This window comes from Lutjanus erythropterus, chromosome 2 (assembly GCF_056507025.1).
Source record: "Lutjanus erythropterus isolate fLutEry1 chromosome 2, fLutEry1.hap2, whole genome shotgun sequence".
NCBI lineage: Eukaryota > Metazoa > Chordata > Actinopteri > Lutjaniformes > Lutjanidae > Lutjanus > Lutjanus erythropterus.
In genome coordinates this window covers 46,527,444-46,550,140 of record NC_139318.1, presented here as the reverse complement: position 1 = coordinate 46,550,140, position 22,697 = coordinate 46,527,444, and the positions used below count along the sequence as shown (strand labels likewise).

Genomic DNA, 22,697 nt, shown 5'->3' with positions numbered 1-22,697 from the left:
GAAAGATGAGGCCGCCCAAAACAATCTGGGAAAGTTAGCCTTGAAGCCTTCTCGGCAAGATTGGCGAGAAAGATGCAGCAGAAATTCAGTAAAGAAATGACAGAAAAAGAACAGGCAGCCTAAAACTACCTGATGAAGTTAGTCTTGGAGAACCAAGATTGTCAGGGAAAGTACAGAGCTGTGCAGGAGAAATTCTGCAGAACTCCTCCTGCAGAGAGAGCGTACTGCAAAATGAACAGAGTTGGGCAACAACAGCAACACAGCTGCAGGAAGAACGGGCTGAAAAACGCCAGCTCGCCGAAGAGATGAACAGTCCTTTTACTGCTTTTACCTGCTTTGCACCATGATTGGAGGGTCTTGCACCCCGATCTTGAACCGAGTGATCCCTGGAGATGGTCACAACTTAAAGTCTGATGTGAATCATTTCACTAGACGAGCACCTGCTGCAGCTTATGGGACCGTCGTGACTCCTGATGGTTTGCTGCTCTGGCTTGTTGTCATTTTATTTTCATGTTCGAGTGTCACAGCTCCTCTTTAAAACACTTCTGTTAATAAAACTCATCAACTTCATACCTGACTGTAGCGCCCAGCAAGACACAGCAGAGAGGGTCTGTGTTTACAGTTCAATATACTGTAACTTTGGATCTCTGAATCTACTACTGAGAGACACACACACACACACACACACACAGAAACACACACACACACACACACACACACACACACACACACACACACACACACACACACCCTCCAGCCTGGCAGAAGAAACAATGGCCTCTAAAATAAAGTCCTTTATGTCAACTACATTGTCCTGCAGTAAGTCAAATAAACTTTTCCCCAGAGGACATGGATTAAAACAAAGCCCTTCATTTTCGTGTGTGTGTGTGTGTGTGTGTGTGTCCTGGCCTGTTATTTTCATACTCACATAGACAAAACAGAGCCCAGCAGGGAGCAGACAGTGATATACAACGTGTGCAGAGGAATCAAGGACACAACTACAATATTTAGCTGCGTTTGGAAGCCATAAAGTAAGCAAAACGTGCAGATGAATGTGCACGTCAAAACATGGTACAGTGTGTACTGTATATGACAGCAGTGGTTTATGAGACTGTGTGCCAACTACCTTACCTCCTCTCCTCTGTTTGTCTCTTTTCTTGGAAGGAAAACCCACACAGACAGGTAGGGAGTGAATATCACAGCCACCTGACCTGATATATTATATTGAGAGAATTTTAGCATGGCAATTGGCCAAATAGCTGGAAACAGTGACTATGTGGTTTGTGGTACCTTTAAGTTCACATGCAAACAAAAATAATCATTACACTGAGTGACTGGTTAAGGCAGGATGAGGTGCTTAGGCCAAAAACTTCATCCTGGCTCAACGTCTTCTGTCGCACAGCCCAGGAAGCAAACTGAACTACCAGTTTTATTTCACTTCTTTCATTCAGGCTGAAAATGTGTTCATGTCAGCCGTTTTGAGCCGTTGTTCTGCCCCAACTAAACCAACATGTCCCTCCTGCCAGCATCATTTTGATCATGGAAGCTGCAGTTAGAGCAGTTTGCAAGAGCAGTTAACTTTTGCCAGTTACACCAAAATTAACACATGTATTCCCTTTCTTTAAAATTATTTTTTTTAATTGCGGCTAAACCTGGCAAAATATAGGAGAATTACTCTTTTCCCACTGCCAGCAGATGAGTTTGCCTGCCTATTTTCTTTTGTGTTCTGATAAGCTGAGACTCAGGTCATGTCTGTGCAGGAAAGACGTTTTTAAAAGTGTCTGTATGTTCAGCTCTCTGTACTTTTGTAGCCTCAAACTGAATCTCTGAGTTTGGAGTTAAGTTTCTCTTCTGCGTCGCTGTTTGTACTTTCAGGTATCTGCTTTATTTTACTGTTTCATGTTCGCATCAAGTCAAACCGAGTAAATCCAAGCAGCATGTGACTGACAAAGGGGAAGTAAAAGTTGCAGAAGTTACAGATGGCGGCAACAAGCCTTCACTGCCTCTGCTGAAAAAAGGCCAAAATTAGCATGTCCACCTGGATGTTTCCATCACTGCCGATCAGAGCTGAAGCTGATAAATAACCTAAGTCTTTTGACCTGGGACCCTTTCCCAGATGTTAGTGGGTGTTAATAAGGTGTTTGTCCAGTGAAAAATGGTCTTTAAAGATGTTTTAAAGCAGATAAAAAATATCCAGAATTGTTGAATTTGAAAATGTTTCCTTTTCATACGTTTAACTGCTGTCTCTTACTTCACTGTGAAGTCCATTCTCAGTCTTTCAGATTTCATGTGTCTTGTTTTCATGCAGGTTTTCAGTCTGTGTGGAGAGGAAAAGAGGCAGAGCCCATTGGACGAAATATCAAAACCCCTTGGCTATCATCCGACAACAAAATGGCTTTTTATTAGCTTTTTAAAAAATTATGTGCATTAATTTGTTATCCGTTTATAGAGATTAGCCTTCAACTTTATCCTTGTGTCTGAAGTTACTAAACGGACTGCAAACAATGAGCGGAAACAAACACTGGAAGCCCCAAAACATTAACCACTGCCCCCAGAGACTAAAAAAAAACACTCAGCAGAGGGATTCTGTGATTGATATTTGCTTTATTTTTGACCCTTATCAATGTGTGAACGCGTGTATCATTGTATATATTGTAATATATTGTTATATTGTCATGTTTGTGTTTACTATTTCAGCTACAGTCCATGTGTGTGTGTGTGTGTGTGTCTGCTGTGCATTGTATCGAGGTCACTTGGCGCCAGCTCCCGGGTTTGTTCAGATGGTCACGGAGGGGAAGGAAGCGTTTGGTTTGGCAGAAATACTTTATTGTTGCCTCTGCTCTGATAAGAGGTTATTAATTAGTCGGCTAGATAAACACAATGATACAATAGAGTCTGATAGAGCTGCTGTTTGTGTGCCAGCTCACACACACACACACACACACACACACACACACACACACACACACACACACACACACACACAAATAGATGCTCTGTGGATGGGTGAGGTTTGTGTGTGTGTGTGTGTGTGTGTGTGTGTGTGTGTGTGTGTGTGTGTGTGTAAACGTGCCTTTTGTTCCTTGTCCAACACAATAAGAGCACATAAAGATGAAAGTGTGAGTATAAAAAGAAGGCTGACTGACAGGGCTGCAAACTTTTCCACTGGAAGCACCGATGATATCAACTTTCTCTGTTGGTCGCACGCTTGTCTTCTCCTTCTTCCTCTCTTTTTTTGGTAGAACATGACATCAGCGATGCTGCATGCTGATGAAAAGATGCTTAAGAAAACCTCTGAAACTGAAATCTAACTTTAAGACGTTTTTCATCCAGACAAAATAGTGAATCAATGAAATCTGTACTGGTATATCATTATTATTACAAATTCATAAAAAAGCTGGCCAGTTATTCATACTTGGGCCCCGATTCAATATGTTTTGTGATTCTTCAGTATTGTGATTCTAAAAGTATTTCGATCAATATCAAAATTTATTGATTTATTGCATTTTTTCTTTGCTTTTTCTTATCACTAGACGTGGGAAATAAAAAAAGAATGATTGAGAAATAGTAAAAAAAAAAAAATAATAATCACAATACTTAAGGATTTTTTTTTTCTCCTGCCCCTAATATTCATTTCAGGTAGCTAGCTAATTTTTGCTTAATAACTTAATAAAATGTTAACTTTAAAAATCAAATTAGCTGACACCTCGTTAGGTATAATCACTGCCATTGAAAGGGAGTTAACTTTTCTGCAAGATTGGGCCACTTGCATGAATGTAACCATGTAAAATTTTAACGTGTCTTCCATTTGGTCGCTGTCTTGAAGTCTGATTGCGTAAAGATGGCAGCATCCTTCTTCAGAACAGTTTAATAGCTTGTCTGACTTCAAGCTTCTCTTTCTAGTTCTTTTTTCATTTGTTACACGGCGATTTCTGTCACTTTTCACGTGAATAACTGGGCACAAAACTGTCTTCCAGGAGAGACTGTCTGAAAATGTGCAGTGTTATCCCCATAATTAAACGATATCAGGTCTCCCCCACACTATGACTTTGGACTTGTCGCTCCGCCTTCAAACGAGGTTGTAAACATTTTGCATTTTCGATGCAGTCGAGTAAAACATTAAACAACTCTAGTAACACACCATAACACTGGCAGCGGCCTGAGGTTGGACAGAAAAAGGATTTATCTGTCAATGAGTGCACTCAAACTTGACTTTGGTGGTAATTTTTGGTGGAGACATTACAAAAAATAAATAATTTCCAAGAAACAGAGGAGGAAAAAATGAGAATGATTCCGTGAGTCACCAATAGACTGATGAAATTCTATAGAAAAAACAGAGCAATAACAAATACAGTGTGATTAATATGTAAGGGAATGATTAACAGCAGCAGGTGGTTTTCAGTCTGTTTAATCTGGCAGCACCAAACCTCTTTTCTAAACACTGATAAGTTGCATAAGAACTGAGCTACAATGAAATCAGGACAGCTTCAGATACATTCATCTGAAACTGTACTTTATCTCACTCGTTTGTTAATATTTCTCAGCTCGATGGATATTAAAGTTTTTCTGCACATTAAGAGAAACTCTGTCACCAAAAGGAAGGAAACTAAATCACGCTGACTTTTTATGTCCTCCGTCTGTGATGGAAATCATCAGGAAGTTTTAAAACAAACATTTTGATGAATATTCGTGAACACTACAGGTCTGGCTGTGAAACAGTGTGACGGTCCAATAAAACGTCAAAAGACTGTTTATGCAAATGAGCTCATGTCTAGACGAGAACGTGTTGATATCAGTGAATTTAAAGTCTGATAAACTTAACATGATGCAGGCGCCTGTCACAGATACAAGGTGACATCAGTCTCTTACTTTGGAATTGAAGTATTTATTTTACTGTTAATTATTTTGACATATTTATCATGGTGATGATGATGATCTGATGAAGATCTGACTGGGATCAAAACACTGTCAGGAAAAACAACTGTCATTTTGGTTGTCCAGAGTCCAGATCACTAAAATAATGTGACAGGATCACAAACCAAGGAGGAAAGTTTGAACAATTAATTAAATTAAAGTGTAGGGGACGAGGCGATCCATCACCAGTGAAAAATGAACTATGCTTAGTCCAACAATGACTCCTAGAAGTGCCTGGAACAAACAGTTAAAGCTGCAGCAGGCAGAAAGCCTACAAAACAGCTGATTGTTGAGTCTAGATACCAACGTTACCTCTCCGTCCTGAGCTCCTCCTGCCAGACAAACACAGGTAGATGCACGTGCTTCATGTACACCCACAACAGTTTACTCACCTGAGAAACCAGTTGTTTCTGCTTTGTCCCTCCTGTCTCTCTTCTGTCCCCAAAAGTCACTTTAAACTACAGCTCTCCTCCGGTCAGAAGTCAACATGGACAGACTAATTAGCGCACAGTAAACATTCAAGTGCCGTCGGCTCTTTTGTGCGTCACTGCTGTAGACAGGTTGAGAAGCAAGACTGAAACATAAACTCTGAGCCGTCCTTCTACCAGTACAGTAGTGCATCAAAGCAAATTCAGTGTGACTCTAGAATTTCTTCAACCAGTAGCTCCTGTCTGTCCCCGGCTCTCTCCCCCAAAGCTCCCTGGCTCTCAGCAGCTGTCTGTCAGCTCTGTGCCTCAGCTCTATACCCGAGTCCTCACGGACATGCAGCGTGTTGCTGGACTCTTTGATTCTCTTTCTGATAACTGTTCCTTTTGTAGTTTAGGCAATAGTTGCTAATGCTGGAATAGGGACTTTTTCTGCAGGAGTTTCTGCCATTGATTCAGGCTATAAGAGTCTTCAACAAATGCATTATGAAAGGGGCAGAGCTAAAATGTAGGGGCGGGGCATAAGTTACCAATGATGAAGGGGCTCTGCTGAGTGCAGTGATGCTTCCCTCAACAATCTACGACCAACAGATCATTAGTTTGGCACTGATCCAATTAAAATTTAAGCACCTTTTAGTTTTAGGGCACGCCCACTGCCACTTGTCATGAACAGTTACTCAGCTGTCCTTTGGTTCATGACAAACTTTTCCCCTAAATATTGTTCGAGTCTGTCCACTCCCATTGCCACACCTCCCTTTTTGTGGCATGAACACAAACACACACGTTCACTGACACATACATTTGAACACACTGCCAAATTTGAGCCTCCTTGGGTGAAAACTGTGGCTGGCAAAGGGTGAGGTATTTTTGTGGACCGACTAATCGACCAGCATCGTGACGTATAGAGCTGCTGGTCACAGCTAAGAAAGAATATCGTCCAATATATTTTGATATTGCAATTTTTTTACTCTATCTGTGTCAGCCCTGAAAGTCCAGTGTCAGCTGGGCTCTAGCTACTACAGCTGCTCTAAACGTTGGATGGTGAACTCAGCTTTAAGGATCACATCAACAAGGTTACCCTTTTTACAAATCAAAAACATTTCCAGAATCACAGGATTTCTTTCTCCCAAACTCATACGTGCATTTGCTACATTACTGCAACTCTCTGTTTAAGGGTTTTCCCAAAAAGTATGTATATATTTTTAAAGACATACCACAGTTTATTTTATCTAGCTCAGTCCGTCATCTTGTAGGACCCCACAGCCGTCTTTCTCAGGGTGGACATGACATTTCAGAGCTAATCTCCTCCATTGTTGTCATGCAGGCCGGGGCCCCCCCCCAGTAGAACCAGGCCAGTGACCCACACTGGGCCCTGACCTCCTGTTTAAGGCAGTCCATCCTCAGCAGTGACCCGCTGTCTTGTCTCCTTGTGAGGCAGCTGATATATAAACCCTGAGCTGCTCAGCTGTCACGTCCTCTGGGACGGAGACACTGATGTCAGTCTGACTGGGTGGTCTGTTCTCTGTCTGTGCATCTCTGTCACCACATATACTTTTAATACTCTGCACACAACACATTGCATTTAACTTGGAATTAAAATTACTGCACCAATAAAGTTTTACTTGTTTGTCTCTGTTCTGTTTTCTGCTCCTAGCAGCAACATTTTGACATGTAATATATCATAAGTTGGCTTAGACCAACGTTAAAACAGCTTTAATAATATGACACCAGACAGGTTTGTGTTACTGCAGGCAGGCTGAGTAAATGAAGATAAAAGAATAAAAGATCCACTGTATTAAAACTAATTTCCAACAGGTCATAGTGTGTATGAAAGGAATCCAAAGGATCATAACTCACTTCTCACACACCCAGATTTCATGAAATATTTCACACAAACAGGTGTTTTGCAGATATTAAATCATAAGGCTGACATTATGGTATGTTGCTCTTATTGTCAAGAAATCCCAAGAAAAGATCTGATTTGAGAAAGAACAATCCTATTGGTTCCTAGTGAAGAAATAAATCTTAAAAACGGTGTCAAGAACATATAGTTTCCTTTAAAAGAAATAGCTGCTTCCTGTGGTTTTTAAACAAACAAACTAGGGGAAGTCGTGCATTTGTTGGGGTCTATTTTCAGTGGTAGATTAATCTACATTTGGTGCTCTAGTGAGTATTTGGGGCAGCAGAGGGGTGTGTGAGGGATTGAATGCGTTCATGATAATGGAGGAACAGGTCACCCAGTGCAACAGTGTCAGAGAGACACAAACACTCGGTTCAGTGTTGATTTTGGTCTTGACATTGAGAAAATTATGCAGAATGTAATATTATCCTCTAGAAACAGCAATTATCTGCAGCCCTCTGTGACTTTATGATCTAGCTTAAAGGAAGAGTTTGACATTCTGGTCAATATGCTTTTTTGTTTCCGTCAGGAACACACAGGAAGCTGAAATGCTGCGAACACTGCCTGCTTAATTTGCTGATTTCCTGATCTACTTTTTCTGCACTAAATGAGCAAATCTGGCAAGAAAACTCAGATAATCTACTATCAATTATATTAGTGATATTATATGTGATAAAAAAAAAAAAGATCTGATTCTGATTCTAATAAATGATGAAATATCCGTCCCATGCTTTCCAACTCTCCTCATTTCTCTCCCTGTGGTTTGCCTGGAGTTTTCACAATAATTATTCTAAATAGTATCAATGCATTTAAATTAGGATTTATTATTATTAGTAGTAGTAGTTTTAGTTTTTTGTTACGCGAACGAGGCTCGCTGTTTCCTGTCTTTGTGCTAAACCAAGTTCACGTATCTCCCAAGTGTTGAACTCTTTATTTATTAACATGTATACCTGTCATGATGTAACTCTGTTTCTATTATTCTCACTCTCTTTCTCTTTACACGTCTGTCACCAACATACCACAGAAGAAGAGACTTTCAGGTAAATATAAGTTAAATACAAAAATAAATAATGCAGGCAACGATAACCAATCATATAGGGCAGACATGCTCTTTTTCTGTTCAGATGTCTTCTCACATTCTTCTCCTCACATCTCTCTATTTCTTTCACACACACACACACACACACACACACACACACACACACACACACACACACACACACACACACACACACACACACACACACTCAGGAAAAAGCAGAGGAGGAAGGAAAAACAACAAAACACACACAGAGCATCCTAACAACCATTAACCACAATAGGGTCATTTTACGCCTGTGAAAGCACATCGCCTAGAGGATGGACTAACACACACACACACACACACACACACACACAGAGTTAGTTCCACAGCAGTGATTGTCTCAGGCTTGGAGCTAGTTCAACCATAACAGACACTCAGAAATGATCACACACACTCAAACATTCTCACACACACTCACCTTACAATACACACTCTTACTGCAAAACCGCAAAAATAACCAATCACCAAAAATAACGAAATAATAAAAGCCAAGATGATCTCTTGGACACTTCAAACAAACGTGAACATGGAAAAGTCTGACCCTGCATTTCACAGGTGATTATTGTTATTGCTAATTTAGTTAAAGCTATGCTTCAATAAAAAGGTTCTGATGACAATCTGTGCTGTTTTATAAAACATAATCATGGATCAGGCTACAATTTCATACTTCTGTCAGAGGACAGATATATCTATATTATATCTAGATTTATTTTACTTTGGAGCTGCATCAGAGGTGGCCAAAGTCCACACATTCTTTAATCATGCAGAGGATCAGATGTTTGTGTAAAAAAAAAAAAAAAGAATACTGGTAAAAGTAGAAGTATTGACTCTTTACTCAAGTGAAAGTGAAAAAGTACAGGCTGTGAAATGTACTCAAAGTCTAAAGTTTGTACCAGCAGTCTTGAGTTTCCCCCTCACATTGTTTTCATCGTCTTTTATAATGATTTTATTGTCACGTCTTTCACGTCTGTCTGTCGTGTGTGATGTGCACTGATGGATACACTAAAGAATCATCTTTTCTGTGTTATTGTCCATTTAGGTTGAAATCAGTCTTGAAGACGATGATGCAAAATAACAAGAATCAATGATTCCCCTAAAATGTAAGTAAGTAAATTATGTTTCATGCAACTGCATGAAAGTTTCACCATGTGAAGCCTGTCTTATCTATAATGAGGATAACTTCTCATAAGTAAGTATGTGTATCAACCACAGAGGAAAACACACACATTCCCCTGTGCAGACACACACACACACACACACAGCAGCGTACTGACAGTAAGTGTGGTGAGTGTTGACGTGAGCTGGAACGATAACAATATTTTTACATGAAGCAATGAATAGAGTCTCTCGTTCTCAGTCTTTTTGTCTCCTTGTGTCTCATTCTTCGGGTGTGTGTTGTGTTTTTTGTGTCCTTTGTGGTCAAAGCACCGGTGCATTAAAAGGTGGGGAATTTCTCAGCCTCACAAAAGTGTGTGTTTGTTATCAGCTCTCTAAACACACGAGGGTCCCAGAGCTGGATAGCTGTGGGTTGGAGGAGGAGGAAGAAGAAGAAGGGATTTATTTAATCACTTCACAGAGGATGAAGAGGATGTTATTCTGGGCTCTTCATCAATGTGGTGCGTCTGCATATTTTGTGTGTGTGTTTAGCTGCGGTTTCGGGCCATATAACATTTCAATCATGGCTTTGAATGTTTAATCTTGTGATTTTAACCTCAAGATCAGCCTGAATAGGCGACAACAGGATGATGAAACTCAACGAAACCTGCCATCATTCATTCAGCGACCACAAGGTGAAGGGCGAGGCCGCCTCTGCCGACCCAGACGACTACTGGGTGGTTGGTGGAACAGGTTTGTGATTGTACAGTTTGAGTTTGAGGTGGAAAAATCAGGGAGTGGGCTCCAGAGGAACTGCTTCCCCTCCCTCATCAGCTACTTGTGCGCCGGCACTGAGCGAGACACTTAACCTTAAACTTCCCCAGTGGAGCTACAAAAGCCTGAAAGAGAGTGAAGGTCAAGCAGAGAGCTGGTGAAGAGGAGCATCTGTGCACATTAATTTTACCAGGATAAATATTGTGTAGATTAAGCCATAAAAAATGTACTTTAAAAACAAATGTTGGGTGAAAACCTCTTTGTCCATTAGAGTGTGACCATTGTTTCTGAGGAGTAATGAGCAACGACTGTGTGACCAAGTGAAAACTGCTGCATTTTTGCTCAAGAAGTCACATTTTTCTGGTTTACAAAATACTTTATCTTCAACTCTGAAAATGCAGGTTCAATGTCCAACTCGTGAATAAACGCTAAACCATACATGAGGCACTTGTTTAAAGTCGAGCAGATATAAGCTGCATTTCCTATAATTTTTTCACAATCAAATTTCCCTGTTGTTTTGTTATTTAAAAGCTTTTATTATGAAGCAGCAAAACAGGAAATTAACTGGGACTTTCCTTTGCATTAACTGAACACAACTGAAAGTGAAAATGCAACAGATCAATAAAGCAGATATCTGAAAGTACAAACAGCAACACAGGAGAGAAACTAAACTTCAAACCGCAGAGATTCAATTAGATGCTGCAAAAGTACTGAGAGCTGAACATCCAGACACCTTTAAAAACATCTTTCTCTCAGCTCTCCTGCAGATGCGTTAAGTCTCACCACATCACTGTTTGAAGGGGACGAGATGGCTAGCAGGTTCGGATTGACTTTCTAGAAAATACCACAGATTAGGATGGGCAGGTCAAGTGACAAAACAGCGGTCGGAGTATTGATGACTTCAGGAAAGACAGCATACAATAGTCCTCCTTCCACCTTCCTGTCCTCCTCTCTGTCTCCCTCTCAGTCAAACACACATGCTGCCTGCAGCTGCACACACAGCAGCACATCCAGAGCTCTCCATCAGCTCAGCTGATCAATGCTCAAAACACCGCAAAATAGCTTAAATCTTAAAACTGTGGACTCTGTTCTTTTTCTGCACAGTGTAATTACTACAGATCCACACAGATGGAATAAAGTGAAGAACATTTACTGGATGCTGAGGCAAATACAGACAAAAGCATCACTTGCTCTCTGCAGCTTATGGTATCATGATATCCCTATTAGCCACTCACTTCCTGTGGTAAGTCACCAAGGGTGGATGAGATTCATCCTGAGATGCTGTCACAGTCGACACTTGTTTTCCATGTTGGTGTGGAGTTCAGGGGCAGCGGCTGTGGTTGTTCCCAGTTTCCTGAGAAGCCGACCGTTGAACCTCAGATTCTGGAGGAGTAATGTGGATTCTATCAAGGAGCTGTGGATCAGCTCTTCAGTCTTGCCAAAACACTGAATGGTTCCATCCAGTATCAATATGCTCAGTGGACATTATTTCTGTGTGCCAGAACTCATGCTAGCAGGTTTCACTCAAATGCTTTTATTTTGCTGTGGTGAACAGTTCAACTGGTGAACAGCAGAAACATGACATTCATTTTTAAAGTCCTCTGTGTAAGTGGAAGAACATACTTGTGGCAACGCAACATCATATAACAACCGGAAATGATGTTCAACAGCATATAAAGCAGGGAAGTGAGATCTGATCAGAAGTGGTCACTCAAGACCCATGTGGAGACGGTTCTTATGCAAAGACAGCCAGTCAGTTGCTACCACAAGTGAAGCAGTTTAAGTTCTCAGGGTCTTGTTCCTCAGTGAGGGTAAGACAGAGCAGGGACTGGTGTACAGTCAGCTGTGGTTAGGAGCTCACAGTAATGACCAAAAGAATGAGATTGTTGCTCACATGAGGCCTCAGGAATCTGATCAGGATGCCTCCTGGACTCGGGGAAAGGTATTTTGGGTATGTCCAACTGGAAAGAGACCCCAGGGTAGGTCCATAACCTGCTGGAGAGATTCATTATCCCATCTGGGCTGGGAATGCTGCAGGAGGGGCTGCAGGAAGCATCGAGGGAGGAGGACGTCTGACCTTACCTGTCAGCATTATGACCAGAAACCTGCTAAGTGGTGGGAAATGGATCGATGAATGGAACAGGTTACCTACATTTCAGACTTTAGTCTTAATTCAGTTTCTTTTATCTAGATGAGAGCATGTTATTTTAATATGAGATTCTGCTGTATTATATTAAAAGAAAAAAACGGCAACATACCACAGAACAGAAGTCACACATCCAGAATAAAATCATCCATGATTCAAGCCAACATATGACAAATTAAATTAAATTTTAAAAGATCTATGACATAAACAAGGAAACGCCTAAGTCGCTGCTGAGATTTCTGTTCATCTACACCTTTAATATCAACGACTCACAATTACATCTCAATCAAGGCACCTTAAGGAATAACTGTAATCACTGCTTTGGGAATAATCATCAACTGAAAGTCCTCGTTTCTCAAACAACGACTCAGAATCAGAACTGGACAAAATGTGCGAACAGAGGAGACATGATTTCATGGGTGTGGGACAGAAGGTGTTTAATAAACGTGGTGGGACGTTTAGGTTTCTTTAAAAGAAAAGAAAAAAAAACCTGATTTCACTCATTAGCAGTGACATGGTGACATTAGGTTGGTGTGTGTGCAGCTGGATCAGGGTGTAACACAGAACTTCATATTGTTTTATCATCAGTCTTGTTCCTAAAGACATTCCCAACTGTCACATATACATTACATACATATAACAGCCTGTTATACACTGTATGGGAACCACACTACCAACGTTCACTCTGAGTATGCAGATGTTTCTCCAAAGATTAATTATTGTAATGATTAACAAAATTAGTTAAGTGATAATTCGTTTATATTTTCAGTTCACAACCCAGAATCTCTCAGCCCCGACTGTCTGGGTCCATTAGCTCACGCTCTACACTCAAGACTGTATTTTGCTACGTTAGCTAGCTAGCAATTAGTCCATGTTAGCAAGCAAGCTAATGTTAGCTAACACTAGCCAGCTACAACCACAACATGTCAATATATTTCACATGTTAGCTTTGACTTTGGACTCTGTGTGGTGGTGGGTGCTGTCATTTGTTGACCTTAGCTAACGTTAGCTAGTGTTGCGCACTGTTGGTGTCGTAGGGGAGCAGAAGTGACAGCATGCATGTCACATCCATAGACCATACATGAAAAAGTGGGTGGAGCTTCCAGGCCTTAAATGCAATGCAGGAGTGTCTTAAACCTGCATTCTCTCTAGTAGCCAGCAGGGGGCGACTTCGCACTTGATTAATGACCTCAGTAAACAGTTTTCTCATGAGTTTATGGTCCAACTCGCTAGTTTCAAGACTTCTTCAATACAACATGATGTTAATTTTGTAAATTTGTAGATCATAAAGCAGGGTGTGATTTAGGTCGGGGCGTCTGTGTGATCGTTATTCTACAGTGAAACACAAAGGGCTCAAGAATCACTGTCAAACTAAACAGTGCTTATTAAATACGGATAAATATTCTGTGACTATATTGTCTATTTCTCACCTAAAAATGTGTTCAGAAACATAATTTAGTGACTGTTTAGTTAGAACAGAAGAAACGCAGTGCGTCACCCTCCAGCTCCACGCTCTCGTCCATACTGATCACGCACTGGCTGCAAAAACCAAGATGGCAAGTTACCCCATTTTTCCCAGACTTCATCATTTTTCCCACACTTGAGGTTGCAGAATGATAGTCCACAAACCAGTGGATGATTTGTACACATTCAGTCACATCCCTCAGATTTTTCTGGTAAAACGGTTGGCTGTTAGAAGCAACAGAGAAAGTTGGGGATGGTCTCATTTTTTTTTAGGTTAATTAATTTAACATGTGAGCCGTTGTTTTGTGTCGCTAACTTTCCTTAATATTAGCCATATTTTCCTTTAGACATGATGTAAATGTTTATCCGTTTAATATTTTTCATTGTCATATTTTAATCTAACTGATTCAGGAAATGTTTTTTTTTCAATGATTGAGTCATTTCTGGGGATCAATAAGAATGCACAGACAGTATACTGTGGATAATTTATTCTGCAAGGTTATAAAAATCTAATTTATTGCATCTTTAAGTTTTCCAAAAAACCAGTGAGGGAGTTTCCACGACGTTTATCACCGCTCTGTGATTTTTTTTCATCTAGTTTCCCTTCTCTAATGTAAACTCGCCCAGTGAGGATATAAAACGTTTACAAGTGACTTTGTGAAATGGGCCACGTCCCTGTTAGTGACTCAATGCACATTGTCAGCTCCTCCATTAAAAGTGATGTAAAGTCTCATTCTGCCTCCGTCCTGAGAGCCAGACTGCTGCAGCCGCCGGCCCGCAGGTCTTAACTCACACTAACAGCCAGCATCAGTCTTTACCGTGCAGCGGGGACGCAGGGACGTGATGAGATGTTTATGAATACCGAAGGTCAAAGGTCAAATAAAAGTTTCACAGAGATTTGTATTTTGTTATCACAGAACTGCAGTTACAGATTAGAAAGCCTGCCTGAGCCAATCAAAGCACACATACATGGACACGCTCACTTTACAGTCTCTTCAGGGGTTCACCGGCCTTTTTTTGGGATTGTTGCGGCCTTCAACGGCTGATTTCACTGCAGCTTTTCTAAAATAATTGTAATGCATGTTGTAGGATTGTTTTAGGTATTTTTTGCAAGGAAATTGCAGGACAAGTGAAAACTGCAATTGTATAATTCATTAAAAAAAAATTAGAGCTAATTTGTTCCAGGGAGAATAAAACTGCACAGTGTTGTGAAAAGAAAAAAATATAAAAAATCTGCTTTATTTGTAAATGCAGTGCAGCAGGGGGCGTTTCACAAAGAAGCAGAATCTTTTTGGAGCTCAAACTCAGTCAAAACAGCACAAAATAATAAAATAAAAGTGCACAGAGCGTTGATAAATGTCAGTGAGAATGACAAATAAAGATAGTGGATAATAAAACAAATCACCACCGTTTCCATAAGGCAGTGCTGTGATTGGTAAAACTCACAGACAGCAAATTTGTGGAAAAGTTGCAAAGTTTGGACAAAGTTGTACAGTTGCACAGAATTCACAGGAATTAGTCAATTAGTCACTTAATTGATTAGTCAATTATCAGAAAATCAATGGAAAAATATTTTAATAATTAATAATTTCAGTCATTTTTCAGGCGAAAATGTGAAGAATTTGCTGCTGTTTTTGGTCATTAAAAGAAAAAGCAAATTAAAAATGTCACCTTGGATAAATTATACTGTAATGAACAATATTAAAATGTAAATTTGGTCTAATATGAAGATTTGGGATGATCTTCTCCCGTTGCTATGGTAATCAACATCCAAGTCAGTATTTGAATGCTTTGGGGTTTTTTGTTCATTTGTTTGTTTTGAAGGGAGGAAGGAGACGTCGTGCATCGAGGCAAAAGACTGATAAAGAGAGAGAAATGGAGCTCATGACGTTCGAGCTCACAGAAGAATATCCTCACAAAGGAGCATTTCTGCCCCGTGTGCACAAACGTGGACGTTCAATCCTCCGTACCTGCTGAGGCTGATGCAAAGAAACTGCAGTAATAATAAAGTACACAGGAAATTAAGGAAATTATAATAGCTTGTGTTGTCTTGGTATTGGTTGTCAAAATCAGTTAACAACCAAAAAAAAAACAAAAAAAAACATGTTGATAATTTGCTAAACGTTCTTCGTTTTCAGCTTCACAAATACTGGTTGGACCAAATGAGCCATTAAAATACATAAATAAATTAATTTAAAAATGTGCTACTTTGGCTCTGATGAAGCTGCCCTTCTCTCTTTAATCATTTTGTAAAACTTCAGGAAGACATTTTGTCGTCTATTAAAGTTTTCAGTAACTTTATGAAATGTTGCAGGCAGCTTTTTGTTTTAAGATGTTGTTGAAAAGTTCTGTTTTAATTAAACATAACGCTTAAAGGTATTTCAACTAATTCTGTGTTTGTGATTTTGATGTTTTTCTGAATTTTGACAACAAGATTTTAATTGTTATTGCAAATGTGTATCAGTTCCAAATATGCAAACACACACAGTCACAGGTAAACTACAGAAACACAAAACAGAAAAGAGCGTGTGTGTGTGTGTGTGTGTGTGTGTGTGTTCCTGTGTGTAAATACAGAGTGTGTACAAACCTACAGTGTAATTGCTTCAGGATGCATATTACAGTCTAAAAGCCCTAAATGCAGAGAGGAGAAGCTTCCCGGGCACAAACTGATTTAGTTCTTCTCATTTCAACAAGAAATGTTGATGTGAACACGTCCTGCCTCCGGGGAGCTGGAACAGCGTCTCACTGTCCTGCTGCCAGGACTCGTCTCCACATGGAGAGGTCAGATGTGAAGAGTGAGCTGGTGCCAAACAGAATGAAAAACAGACCTGCGTTTCAAACAGATGCACAACCTGTATGAAACCTCAGAGAACGTATGGAACTTACATGCGTGGAGAATGAGATGCACATTTCAGAGTGCAGCCTCTGTCTTTCTTGTCTTTCATTTCTTTCTTGAAAAGGCCGGCGTTGCCATATTTGCATACATCCAAAAAACCTGTTTACATCCAGGTCTTTCATTATGTTTAAGCGCCGGTGTGTTTCTCCTCCTGACCAGAAATCATTCCGGGCTTTCTTTTTTTTTTTTTTTTTCCAGCCAAACAAGTGTTGGCTAGTTGGTTTGTTTGCAGAGCTGACTGCATGATTTAAAAAAAAAACTCCCATGTATTCTGAATGCGTCTCAAGAATGCTCCTAAAATCATGATTATATCATCACATCCCACGTCTTAATCTGAACATGCTGCATTTGGAAAAACGGCCTTAATCAGAACATCCAAATGAAACATGCTGTTTACTTGACCTGTATCAAATTTGGAATATTATCAAATTTAGAGCTGCAACTAACAATTACTTTCATTTCACAATTAATGATTTCATCTAAAAATGTCAAGAAATTGTGGAAAATGCTGATCACAATCTCTTAGAGCCCAAAGTGACGTCTTTGATTTGCTTCATTTGTCCAACCAACAGTCCAAAAAACAAAAAGTCCTCATTCTCTGTCATAAATGAGAAAGAAAAGCAGCAAATCCTCACATTGAAGGAGGTGGAACCAGACAATGTTTGATTTTTTTTTGCTGCTAATAGATTAATTCAATAATCACTGCAGCTGTAGTCATATTCATGATAATCCTGTGCGTGTAAATGCAGTCTGAGACGTCCTAAAAGGACCTTTAGACCTCGGGAACAGTTGGGACTCCTCAGACGTGACGTGGAGTGATAATGTGGATGAAGGCGGCTGGTGTTTGACATGTTAATCTGTTAATGTGAGCGATCTGTGAACCTCCAATAACAATAAGCATCATTCCTACATGATGAGAAGGAAAACACTCATTATTAATGTCAGTCAAACTCCACCAAAACATCAAATCACCTCTGTGTTTCCTTTGGCATCTTTTTTAAATAAAGAAGAGCAGATGAATGAAAGCAGGGAGCGACGGTGTTTCAGATTTCTGTCTGTCTTGGTTGCAACATTATGACAACAGAGTCTTTGTCTTTTTGTTGGAAGAAAAACTTAAAACAACATAAAATAATGAAGTGAAAACTATCACATAACTTTTGTTTGTATGATCTGCTTGTTTTATGATTTTATGATTCATGCTGCGGCCTCCATTCGTCTGTTTAAGATTTTTCCTCAAGTGACTGAAACAAAAAGCCGATCAGAGGAGAAAGAGATGCAGCAGCTTTGAACCTCAGCTCTCTTTGGCCGGCAGCCATCAGATAAGACTTTTTTATCTGGAGTCTTTGTTGGTTCTGGTCTCGGGGTGATGTGCCGCTCGACTTGATTCAGCTTTTAAAAACACGGGCAGAAAGCCTGCAGCGTGCTCGGCGATCTCTATCTGCGTCTCTGTGCGTGTTAGTGGTCCAGAGCTCTTTTCCGTCAGTTCGGCCTCTTGTTCGCTCTCCGTCAGTCGAGTGTCGACTTCCTCTGGACTCATCAGTTTGTGTTGATGTGTAGTTTTGACACACGTCACAGAGGAACAGTCCTCTCCTCTGGAGGACTCTGACTGACTCAATGAGCTTTAATAGACTCTCAGGAGGTGAACTGATCCAGAGCAGCAGCTTAAACATCATTCTTTACTTTTTATGACAAAGATGAGATAAAACAGCTTCATTAGTATTTATCTGGTAAATTCTGATTCCAAACAGCCATCCAGAGGTGGAACCTGTCCTCAGACCCTTCAGTAAAAGTAGAGTTTTGGGGTTGACCAATTATCAGCTTCGGCTCTGACGTTCCCGCCTCTCTCTGTCTGTAGATACGACTCTCTTGCTCAACGTCCCGCCCACAGCACAATCTGATTGGCAAACATTTGCACCTATAATGACACGTCATAGTTTATTTTTCTAATCAGTAAACCAAATGTGCAAGTAGCTAAAGTCACCAAGGAAATGTAGTGGAGTAAAAAGTAGATTATTTGTCTCTAAAATTTAGAAAGTAGCAGAAAATGGAAACACTCACAGAACAAGTTTCTCAAAACCCCCAGTTGTGGCTGCGTCGCTTCAAAAACGCATCAAGTCTATTTTCGACGGATGCCTCGTCAACTAGCACAGAGCAGATCGAACAGGCAGGAAGTCAGACACAGAGGAGGCGGGGAGAATCCGGTTAATTTTCAAAATAAAAGACACAACGCAGACTCACAAAGACAGACAGAAACTATTTAATCACATAGCCTGTTGATCCACGTAGAAGCACAAAGAGCGAGATAACGTGGGGAGGAGTTTGATTTGAACGTTGGAAAGTGGGCGTTCATAACAAACATGGAGAACGTCTCATTCTGTTGCTCGCTCACTGATGAACCTGAGCTCTGTGCTGGTTGGTTTATTGGTTATTTTGTTTCACAGGAAGAAAACATGATTAGATTTGATATAAGAAAACAAATAAAATGTTGTTTTTTTGCGTATATTATTCAGTAGTGACGTGAAAGGGTTAAATCCAACAGGTGTGTGTGTGTGTCAGCATCAGTCCATTATCATCACTGCAGCAGGACTACCGTTTGACAGGAGACACAATGACACAATACAGCAGGAAGACAACAATCTCAACACACACACACACACACACACACACACACACACACACACACACACACACACACACACACTCACACACACACACACACACACACTCACTCACTCACGGGGCAGGAAACAGCACAGATTGTACAGCAGAGGGGGTCTGAACTCCATAACAGGAAAGGCAGAGGACAATTGGGGGAGGTTTACTCACAGCAGAGAGACAGACGGACAGACGGACAGTCCTGTCTGCAGCTGAAGGTATCTGAGACGTATTTTATTAGATTTATCCAGAGGTGAGGGACAACTCTGCCCTCCATCTACTGACCAACAGTTTCATCACACCAGAAAACAGAGACACCAGAAGCAAAAGATGATATTTGTCCTGTGTGAGGTTTCTGATCTCAGCAGTCGTTCTTGAGATGATAAAGTAAAAAAAATATTCCTCTTCCTGCTGAATCACCTCTAAAACTCCTGGAACATTTCACCAAACACTAAACCTCAACAAGAACCTTTGAAACATCGTCAGTGTCCACAGACACACTGCAAAAACTCCTGGAATCTCATTAATAATCCTCAAATATCTGACAAGAACCCCTCAGCAAACCACCGAAGTTCTTCCCAGGTCTCGCTCTCTGGAATATCCTCAATAACCAATGAAATTCTTTCATGAATGCTTGGAAACTTTTGACGACCACCAAAATGTCTACAAGAAAGAAGACTTGAAACATCCTCAGTGACCATAAAAAAACTCCTGCAACCCCAGTTATAATGATCAGTTTTGTTATCTGTTAATTAATTGTTGCAGTTCTAATTATCTATGAGAACCTCCAGAACCACCTCAGAAAGCACCAAAACCGTGGCAACAGCTCCTGGAAACTGGAAACCTGGAAGAACCCTTGAAACGTTTTAAATGACCGAGACAAAAACTCCTGGAACCTTATTAATAACCGCAAAAATATCCTGCAAGAACCTTCAGAACCACCTCAATGACCAAAACCTCAGACAGGAATGTTCTCAAAGAACGCTGAAGCTTCTTCAAGGACTGTTGAACCCTTCATGACCACCAGGTCTCCTCCAAAAACTCCTGGAACCAGATTAATAACCAATAAAACAATGACTCGTCCCCAAACGTCCCCAGGGACCATCAGATCAGCTTCAAGGACCAGAGGCTGGAAACTTCTGAGTGAAAACCAAAAACTCCTCAGACATGTTTAAACTATTTAAAGTTCAAGCTTGAAGACACATGAAACTTTTTTTCAGACAGAAAAAAAGTTTTGAGAGATGAAGAGTGATGATGCTCAAAGAAAAGTCATGTGATCCGCTGAAGCTTCAAACAAATTGACATTAAACTTGATTTTCTAACTTTTGTCCTCCTCCAGTCTCTCACAGGACTTCAGTCTGTAACATCAGCAGCAGGTTGATGAACTTAATTCATTTTATTTTCTAACAACAGTCTCATCCAGTCACTCGTTATTTCCTCCTGAGCGGCAGCAGCGCATCAAGTGTCTCATCCAGAAACTCATTTCAGAATAAAACGTCTTTAAACTCACCGAGCAGATGTCTCCCTGTGTCTCCCTGTGTCTCCCTGCGTGTCTCTGTGTGTCTCTGTCCGTTTATTCCACTTCAGATGAAATCAGGAGGCTCCTGGACGCGTTCACGGTCTGCTCACCTGAAGGCTGCACACGTTATAAACAAACCGAACACATGTGGGCTGAACTGAACCACTCCTTCACCCTGAACACACCACCGTCCCTCCGCTGCCCGCTGCTGATGCATTCACTGGCTGCTCGGATCACCCGGCTTCACAGAGCTGCGAGGTCGTTCAGATCCACTCACACGCATATAGACATAGTACATATACATAAACCCAGATTCACAAAAATACAAGTAAATGAACAAAAACATAAACAAACAAACAAACAATTAATAATAATAATAAAAAAAACATTAAAATAACATTAAAAGGGTATAAAATAACAGGACGACAGAGATGAAAAATGTCTGTATATGTTGGAAATTTTGTACGTGTGAGAATAGAACAGAAAGTCGGTCAGAAGAGTGAACATACTACTACTACTACTACTACTACTAATAATAATAATAATAATAACAATAATAATAATAATAATAATAATAATAATAATAATAATAATAATAATAATAATAATAATCACCATCATCATCATCATAATCATCTTTATTTATAGAGCACTTTTCAAAATTCACATTACAAAATGTTCCACAAATGCAGCAAAATAAAGCAGACTGGAAAGTCATCAGGTTTTAAAAGAAAATACATAAAATAACTCAGTTTAAAATGGCAAGAACAGGAAAATAAAAGCATTTTAAGAAATAAAAACAGTTCAAAAAGTTTAAACTCAGGTAAATTCAGTAAAGAGTAAGTTTAAGAAGAGATTTAAAAGACATCACTGACTCAGTTTAGCCCTCCCACATCAATGTGGAAAGAAGCTCTCTGCCCCTTTACTTGAATGAAACTGAAAAAATCTGCACCACAATGTAAGAAAACTGAGGTAGAGTCACTGGGATTTGTCCGAGCTGTTCGTAAATGCACCACAGAAATGGTTGCTTGTTGAGCCTCATTCACAGGACGTCAAATACAGAGTAATGAGAAATATAAAGAAACAGGCAGATACACTTATTCTAACATTTAACAGTTTATAACCTGTTGATAAAACTCTCCTGTAAGTATTTGAAGAAGTGATTTACTGCTACATGTATTATAAATACTGTTCAAGATTTTATTGTAATATAAGTAAAAATCTGTATGATACTCAGAAGTATTTTTGTCCAGTTCTGACAGAAGTCATGTCTTTGTGTTTCTTGCTTTATGTGTAATATTTCTTTATTTCCCTCCAAGAAAAATAAGTAGATGGATTTTTCTTCTGTGTCGAATTTCAGTCTAGAAGAATTCACCAGACCTAAAAAACAAAAACAAAAAACGGACATATTTAAAACTTCAAAGCACCAAAATTAGTGTTCAAAAGGTTAAGAGCAAATTAATAAATCTTTGGCTCCTCAGCGTGTAAATTTATCCTGCAAACCATTATTTAATAAACCAGAGCGCCCCCCTGCGGTGTTACTGTGTTAACACACAACTGAAGCTGAAGCTGACAGATTTCAGCTGCTGCTTGTACTTTTCTGAGTAGATTTTCAAGTTTTTACTTTTATTTGTACATAAGTGTGTATTACAGCATGAAATCTGCTTAGTTACTTTTAAAATAATAATCAAGTATTGATATTCAAACCTTTCATCTGCATTTTTGTAGCCAATCAGATGATCTGATCACAAACAGACCAGTGAAAACAGGTTAAAAGGACAAAAACCAGAAGCAGCTCAGGTTTGGAGCGAGGATGTTAATAATC

The 22,697-nt window shown here is 39.9% G+C and overlaps 1 protein-coding gene across 1 annotated transcript in view; it reads right to left on the bottom strand.

The window, feature by feature from the left end:
• The window catches only part of LOC146332332 (semaphorin-3D), a 116,725-nt gene extending 95,695 nt beyond the window's left edge, over positions 1 to 21,030 (bottom strand). The window contains exon 1 of the mRNA XM_084741674.1: positions 20,864 to 21,030. The gene's annotated coding sequence lies outside the window, so the exon portion shown is untranslated. The remainder of the gene's footprint in view (positions 1 to 20,863) is intronic.
• Positions 21,031 to 22,697: the final 1,667 nt, after the last annotated feature.